General features: G+C 38.8%; 1 non-coding gene across 1 annotated transcript; it reads right to left on the reverse strand.

The window, feature by feature from the left end:
• Nucleotides 1-6,100: 6,100 nt before the first annotated feature.
• On the reverse strand, nucleotides 6,101-6,207 carry LOC145044471 (small nucleolar RNA R71). The gene has a single exon (XR_013681421.1). It is a non-coding gene; the product is annotated as a small nucleolar RNA R71 (small nucleolar RNA).
• Nucleotides 6,208-8,804: the final 2,597 nt, after the last annotated feature.

Consider the following 8,804-nt stretch of genomic DNA (forward strand, 5'->3'; position numbering starts at 1 on the left):
TAGGAATTACTTGCTAAATTGTTTTATGATTAATTCTTGATCAATTATGTGTTTAATCGGATCCATAATTTGTCATCAAGTTATGGATAACCAAAATTCACTTTCTTTTAATGTCCATTTAAAACACATAAGTTACATAAAAATGAAGAATCTTCACTTTTATGAACTATTAACACATAAGTTATGAAATGGAGAGTTTTGAATAGTATCAAAACTTGCCCTCAAGTTTTGGAATTTTTAAAGTTGCACACATTTAAGAATACTTTTATTCCAAACCCTTAGAGTTTTAAAAGGTAAAATTCAACCCTTATACTATTATAACATTAATGGTTAATTATTGTTATTATATATATATATATATATATATATATATGTATGTATGTATGTATGTATGTATGTATAAGACCAAGTCGTTTTACCGTTAGTAGGTCTCATTCACGAAGCTGGTTTATAGGGGGGGATATAAGGTTGTTGCCTATAAAATGGCAGCTTAATGGGTATCCAGTCTCACCCACCGCTTCCTTGATCGGTAGAGGGTCGTTAGCCGAATGGGTAGGACAATGACTTTAATTCTCATTAAAAGTATGATGATTATTATAAAGTAACTAAATGTTTTATAATTCCCAATCTTAGTTAGTTTAGGAAAATGTGAATATGGTGCTAACCCATGAAATTCACACTTTGTACCTTACCAAGTTCTTGGTGGAGCGTGTGTGGGTAACCGCCACACTAACTTGGAATAGTAAGGATAAAAAAGGGTGACTTAATGTTTATCATAGATCGGTGGAGCGCGTATGGGTAACCGACACATTGATTAGGTGATAATATTAAGGGTACCAAGTGAATTTGCATGGTTATTCACACCTTGTTTTTGTGATCCTCGACATCCCAATCACAAAACTTGAAGGGCACATTCGAGATTGAAACATGCCATTGAAAAGTTTAATGAATCTCAAAAGAATCTAGGAATTTCAAAACCAATTAAAACCTGATAATTTATTTCGTTTTCATGGTGGAAATTGGTGAATCATCATTCACCTACCTTCAAATATGTTATGGCTTAGATTACGACATCCCTCTTTTAGGTTATAATATATTGTTTTGGGTCCTAGCCTTAATATTACATTTAGGTGTTTTATTAAGGACTCTATATATCTAATCTAAACTTGTTTTCTTCTTTTCAGATGTCTTCCAATGAGAATGCTTCGGGATCTAACCCTACCATATCCTTTTCTCTCATGAACCTTTCTGGAAGTGTCATCTTCGATGGTACACACTTTATGGATTGGATCTGTAACATTAGGATGGTCACTCGTTACGAGGATAAGGAATATGTCCTCGACGAGGAGCTTAAGGAACTCGATGAGTCTATTGCTACTCTTGAGGAGATCGCTGAATTCAAGACACATGAGAGAGATGCCACTAAAGTGGCATGTATCATGATGACCATGATGCCAACCAAGCTCCAAAAGTCCTATGACGACTATTACCCTTTTGAGATGCACCAATATTTGATGGAAAGGTACCATCAAGGTGCTCGTCAAGAGCGGTATGAAATAACTTCCTCCATGATCACAACTCGAATGAAAGATGGTGAACCCATCACGGGCCACATGAAAAAGATGCAAAGGTATGTGGACCGTTTGCTGAAACTAAATGTTAACTTTCCTAAGGAGTTGGCAATTGACATCATTTTACACTCCTTAACTTCTTGTTATGACCAATTTCGAATTACATACCACATGAACAAGGAGAAAGTTTCTCTCAGCAAACTTCAGGGACTTTTGAAGACCGCAAAAAGTGGTCTTAAAGGTAAGTCGGTTGTTACTACTACTCCTACTCCTATAACTACCTCAGTTTTGTCTATCGGGCAAGGCAAAGGGAAGAAGAGGAAGACCCATTCAAAGGGTACCAAGGGAAAGTCCCTTGAAGGCTCCTCATCTGGAACCAAAAGTGGTTCTATCACTCCTTCTGCCAAATCCAAAGAGGCTGAATACTTCTATTTCCAGAATAAGGGGCACTGGAAGCGAAACTGTCCAAAGTACTTGCAGGATGTCAAGGATGGGAAAGTGAAACCATCCAATGCAGGTATTTACACTATATTGTCTAATAAATCACCATATTCTAACTCTTGGGGTTCTTGATACAGGTTGTGGTATTCACATATGTTCTGATTTGCAGGGCCTAAGAAGAAGTGAGGATGTGGAGCACGGGAAGATAAACCTAATCATGGGGAATAGGAAGGCTTCACTTGTTACCAAGATTGTTGGGTCAAAAATATGGTTTATACTTTACTTTTCTAGACAAATTATTTTTATGTAATATTTTATTAATTTATGGTCTAGTTTACGACTGAGTTTACGGCCGTAAACACCTTACGGCCGTAAACTCGAATACGGCCCAATTGTTTCCGGCCCATGTTCCCTAGTATAAATAGAGGTGTTAGGGTGAGGAGTGATTTTTGATGAACTAGAAGGAATTTACGGCCAGAGAGAGAAATCCTTTGTGAATCTTTTGTATCCGGATTATAATTCATATCAATACATACAAGATTCATATCAATTCTTCTTCTCCTTCTCTTCTATTTTTTATCTTACATCATCCGTTTGATTGGGATTCCGCACCATCAAACGGATCTGACTGATACACGGGCGAATTAGGGACTTACAATTGGTATTAGAGCCAAGTTGTATCAGTCAAAAGGTTTTACAATTCGTTTGGAATCTGAATATTCTGTGTTTATGGTCCAAGCTTACGGCCGTAAACACCGAGTTCTTGGGCCGTAAACTCTATTTGGGGCAATATTTGATCTTATTTTCGAAATATTTTTGCGTTTTTGGATAGATCTCGCAAAAATAAGAGGGGTTTGTTCTTCGTGTTTTTCATAAAAAAAAGGTTTTTGATCGAGTTTTTGAGCTTCAAAGTCGAAAATTCAGTGTTTTTGATCGGAGTTCTCGGCCGGAAACAGTTCACGGTCGGCGGCGGGATTCAGGTTTACGGCTAGGGTTTCCGGAGTTTGCGGCTCGGCTCGGCTCAGCAACATGCTTGCATCAGTTTGCTTCATAAAAACAAGGACGGCTTTGAAGGCTGCAAGAATCGATCACAAGACCTTCAATTAATTAATCAGCGTCGTTTCCATCTCCTCCAATAGATCCCTTGTTCCTTTCATTCCATATTTTAAACTTAAACACTTCTGTCGCTTCCTATTTCCGAAAATTGACACTTTTAACCCAAAAATTCAATTTCTTTTATTTTTAAATTCCTTTTTCATTCAAAATAAAAAAATATATATAATAAAATAATAAATAATAAAATAATAATAATAATAATAATAATAATAAAAAATTGTTTTTATTTTTTTCCTATATTTTTGACTTTTTATTTAAAATTTTGATTTTGTCTTTCAAGATTGACCTTTGATTTTAAATCTTGACTTTTTCGTTTAACCTTTAAAATTTCAAATTTAACCTTTCGGTTTGACTTTTAAGTTTGACTTTTCAAGTTTAATTTTTTTAAATTTGACTTTTAAGGTTTTAAAAAAATAATAATAATAAAAAAAAACATTTTAAATTTGACGTTTGCTTCTAGTTGTTTTTTTTTAATTAATTGATTTTAAGGTCTACGAGGGAATTTGCAAAACATGAAAGAGAGTCGTCAGGATATGTTAAGACAAAATTTCAACCTTTTCGATTATGTCCCTGGAGAAACGCTCGAAACTCAGTTGCAGCGATTTACTACACTCACTACTGAGATGAATATAGCCGGGATCTTTGATATGTGCATAATTAGTTAATTATTTAACATATATTCTTAGTTATTTTTGGTTAGTTATGAGAATAATTTGGACAAAAGGTACTTAAAATGCTTTGAATTGTGTTTTCAGTCCAAAAGATATGCTTGGAGGCAAAAAGGAGAAAAGGAAAGCAAGAGAAGATTAAAGGGTGTTAAGAAAGACATACTCGGCGAGTACATCGACCTTACTCGGCGAGTACACGATGAGATGCTAGAAGATATGTACGACTGCTAATCTGAAGACGGATAAGTATTGACCTACTCGGCGAGTTGATTCTGCTACTCGCCGAGTACCCTCTGTTTTGAGATATCTTTATAAGACGAATCCTTATCACATGGGATAGAACCCCTGGCGAATTTTGAAGGATTAACTGCGACTAAAAGGTTCAGAAGGCGTGGAAGAACCCTAAGCTTCAAGAGTTGGAAGAATTCAAGCAATTAGGTTAATTCTACCACTTAGACTTAGGAATTCAACATGTTTGCTTTCATAAACTTTGTTTTTATGCTTGTTTCTACTGCAACTATGAGCTAAACTCGTTTTTGTTTCTGTTTGGGGAATACCAAAGAACTCCTATGGTTTAATTATTGAATTTTGTTTAATTGTCTATTGGTGATTTATTAAATTAAGTTTGTTAAAGAACCTTATGTGTTAATCATTACTATTTTCTGTTAATTGGAAGGCAATTAGGTTGCATGAACATCACTTAATTGTTAACCTCATATGTCTATGTGAATGCTAAAACGTATGCTTGGAAGTAATGAATATGAAACTAAGATTAATAAGAAAATAGGAAGATTAATGTGTAAGCTTGTTTGAGAAACCATCAACAAGAGGTTAATTGAATTAATAACTTAATTGACCATTACAAATCTTATTTAATCCAAATAATTAATCTAGGGAATTAATTAGTTTAAACACTTGATCAACGCTTAAATTAGTTAATTGTCTAAGGGTTAGGAGTAATGAACGTGAACCTAACTATTATCATTGGTAACCAATAGCAATTAATCTACCTTAACTTAAATAACCATAGGAGTGAATTGGTTGAACCTAAATAGAAACATCTTTATCAAATTTGGTGAATAGTTGTTGCTTTAGTTAATTAGTTAAATTTAGTTTGTTTAAGTTTCTAGTCTTGCAAAACTAGAGAAAAACCATTTACTTTTATTATTTGTTTTAGTTAAAATTAGCTATTAGTTTAATTTCCGTTCCCTGAGTTCGATACCTTACTTATCAATCTATACCACTTAAAGACAGGTTCACTGCCTTTGTGTGCTCAAATTATTAATAAAAGTAGGGATAAAACTAGTTGGTTTTACACACATCAAGTTTTTGGCGCCGTTGCCGGGGAACGGTTCTAAATAATTAAGCTAATTCCTAATTTTTTCGATCCTTTGTGTGAGTTTACTTGCATAAAGTTCATTTATTGCAGTTTAGTAACTAGTAATTAGGTTTTAGTATCTGTTTTAGTTAGGTTTAAAACTTAGAATTTTTTTTGAAAAATCACTGATACTCGCCGAGTGCATTCGCACCTACTCGGCGAGTAACAACTTATTTAGGATTTTTTTTTTCTTTTAGTTGTTTGCAATCTTTTTGTTCTTTTTACGCTTTTATTTGATTAATTTCAGGACTTTCATGACCAGAGGAGCAAACACACCACTGGTACCCCCGTTTGAAGACCCCGAATCCGAATTGAAAAGAAACAAAGGGAAGGACGTGGAGAGTTCAAGCACACCCAAGAAATCACCATTGTCCAACTTGAAGACTGTTTTCGGGAAAAAGAAGAGCAGCAAATCAGGAGCTTCAAGCGCTTCCTTAATAATTGAAGAGCCAATTCAAGAAGAGATTAGATACGAAACCGAGGAAGAAGACGAGGCAACTTACGAACAAGACACCGAATCGGAGGAAGAGTTAGCATTCACTATGGCTAACATTGATGAAATTCCCATGGGAGAATGGAAGAAGAGGATGCGCGACGACCATGGCCCGGGACTTGTGCAACCCGCAATTCCCGCAACTGCCACCTTTGAGCTAAAAGGTCATATCCTAGCTTCACTCAAGGAGATACCTTTCTACGGGAAAGATCATGAAGATGCCTACAAACATTTGGATGAAGTAAATGATGTTGTTGATTACTTCAACATTCCAAATGTCACCCGCGAAACTCAGCTGCTTCGGATGCTTCCGATAACCTTCAAGGGTGCTGCTAAAGACTGACTCAAATCACTTCCTCCCGGGTCAGTCACTACTTGGGCCAGAATGAAGGAAGAATTTATAGATCACTTTTGCCCACCATCAAAGATAGCCAAGCTCAAGAAGGCCATTGCAAATTTTGAACAACAAGCTGGAGAGTCGTTATATGAAGCATGGGAGAGGTACAAAAGTCTGCTACAAAATTGCCCACACCATGATCTAAATAGCCAACAAGAAGTTTCCATCTTTTATGATGGAGTCAATGTCACGACCCGGCAGCTGCTAGACTCACAAGGCCCACTTACAAAGAAGCCACCCCCAGTGATCAAAGAATTAATTGAAGAATTCTCTAAACACTCTAGAGAATACCACAACCCAAGGAATGATGTCACGAGGGGAGCCGCGTACGCTGCTACTGAAGATTTATCCGCGGTCATGGCCATGTTAAAAACCATGGATAGAAGAATGGACAAAATGGATCAAACTATCCATGCCATACGGGTGGGTTGCGAGAATTGGAATGGACCTCACCTCACTAAAGATTGTGATCTGGATGAGCACGGCAACAAAAAGGCACAAGCATGCTATTCGAGCGGTGACCGGTATGATGAAGACTGGCGAAAACAAAAGAAGGAGTGGCTGCCTTACGAAGAGTACAAGAAGGCCAAGGAGGAGAAGTATAGGCAAAAAGGGAGAGGATTCTACCAAAAAGAGGAGTCGGTGCAAGAGAAGAAGCCAAGCTTGGAAGAGATGCTAACTAAATTTGTGGCTGCTTCCGAGAAAAGACACAGTGACCACGATGCTGCTATCCAAGAAACAAGAACAATGCTCAGGAACCAGCAAGCATCCATCCATAATATAGAAACTCAGCTTGGGCAACTCGCTCAACAACTAAACCAAAGGTCACCGGGTGAGCTTCCTAGCAAAACCGAGAACAACCCACGAGGTGCGCAAGTGAACATTATTACCACAAGAAGTGGGAAGGTTATTACTCCCCTGGCCCCCATTCGTACTGAAGCGAATAAGGACTCACAAAAGGAAGGAACGGAAGCACAAGCTGAGAACCAACATTCACAATCTGAGAGCCCTACTCGCCGAGTAGGGCCGATGGACTCGGCGAGTACATCTGAAAAAACGAATGATCAGCCACCCGTGAAACCATACCAGCCTCCAATGCCGTACCCAGCCCGAGCCAAGAAGGAGAAGCAGGAAGAGGAGTATCAGAAGTTCCTTGATCATATTAAAACTCTTCAAATAAACATTCCTTTCATCGAAGCCGTCATGCAAATGCCCAAGTATGCAAAGTTCCTTAAGGAACTCCTCACTAATAGAAGAAAGATGGAAGAGGTGCTGAAAGTAGTATTGAATGAGAATTGCTCCGCCGCCATGCTAAACAAATTACCAAAGAAGAAGGGTGATCCGGGGAGCTTAACTCTACCTTGCCAATTTGGCAACTTGGCTGCTATTCATGCTTTAGCTGATTCTGGAGCGAGTGTGAACCTTATGCCATACTCGTTCTTCAAAAAGCTGGACCTCCCAGAGCCAAGGCCAATTCGGATGGCAATTCATTTGGCAAACAAGACGGTTACTTTCCCAAGAGGCATATGTGAAGATCTATTAGTGAAAGTAGACAAGTTTGTCTTCCCGGCTGACTTCATCACTCTCGACATGGAGGCGGATCCGCAAGTACCAATCATCCTTGGAAGACCCTTCCTCAACACCGCTAGCGCCATCGTAGACATGAGAGACTCAAAGCTCACATTGCGAGTTGGGGATGACTCAGTAACATTCGGGGTAGACCAAGCCATGAAGTACTCAAGGAGTAGTGATGACACGACGTTCTCAATCGACATGCTTGATGAGTTATTGGAACAAGACATACCTGAAGATTCCAGCAAGTTTGCAGCTTTGGAAGAAGTGTTTGATCCAGAAAAAGACTTATTAGAGATTGAAAGACTGTTGGAGGAAGCAGAGTATGAAGAACTCAAAAACCAAGCTGAAAGCCCTACTCGCCGAGTAGACCCGATCTACTCGCCGAGTACACCTGAAGAAAAGTCAGCAGTCGCGAATGCCGCCATGAACTCGCCGAGTACCATACCTGCACTCGGCGAGTCCGCCACTATGCACACTAAATTGGAGCTCAAAACACTGCCTAACCATCTGGAATACGCCTTTCTGGAAGAAGGAAATCAGAAGCCAGTAATTATAGCCTCAGATCTCTCCAAGACAGAAAAGGAAGAGCTTGTACGAGTATTGAAGAAAAGGAAAAAAGCCATCGCATGGAGCATCTCCGACATAAAGGGAATAAGTCCATCCTACTGCTCTCACAAAATAAACTTAGAAGAAGGAGCCAGGCCGGTGGTGCAACATCAAAGAAGATTAAACCCGAACATGCAAGAAGTCGTCAAGAAGGAGGTGGTAAAGCTTTTGGATGCAGGAATCATCTACTCCATCTCCGATAGCCCATGGGTGAGTCCGGTCCAGGTGGTGCCCAAGAAAGGAGGAATGACGGTCATTACCAACGAGAAGAACGAGTTAATTCCAACGCGAATGGTAACCGGTTGGCGAGTGTGCATCGATTATCGCAAGCTAAACGATGCCACTCGCAAAGACCATTTCCCCCTTCCTTTCATAGACCAAATGTTAGAGAGACTTTCGGGCCATAGCTACTATTGCTTCTTAGACGGGTTTTCCGGGTATTTCCAAATACCCATAGACCCAATGGACCAAGAAAAGACCACCTTTACATGCCCCAGTGGGACCTTCGCCTATAGACGCATGCCATTTGGCCTATGCAATGCACCTGCAACATTTCAAA

The sequence above is a fragment of the Lactuca saligna genome, chromosome 4 (assembly GCF_052625555.1).
Source record: "Lactuca saligna cultivar CGN05327 chromosome 4, ASM5262555v1, whole genome shotgun sequence".
Lineage (NCBI taxonomy): Eukaryota > Viridiplantae > Streptophyta > Magnoliopsida > Asterales > Asteraceae > Lactuca > Lactuca saligna.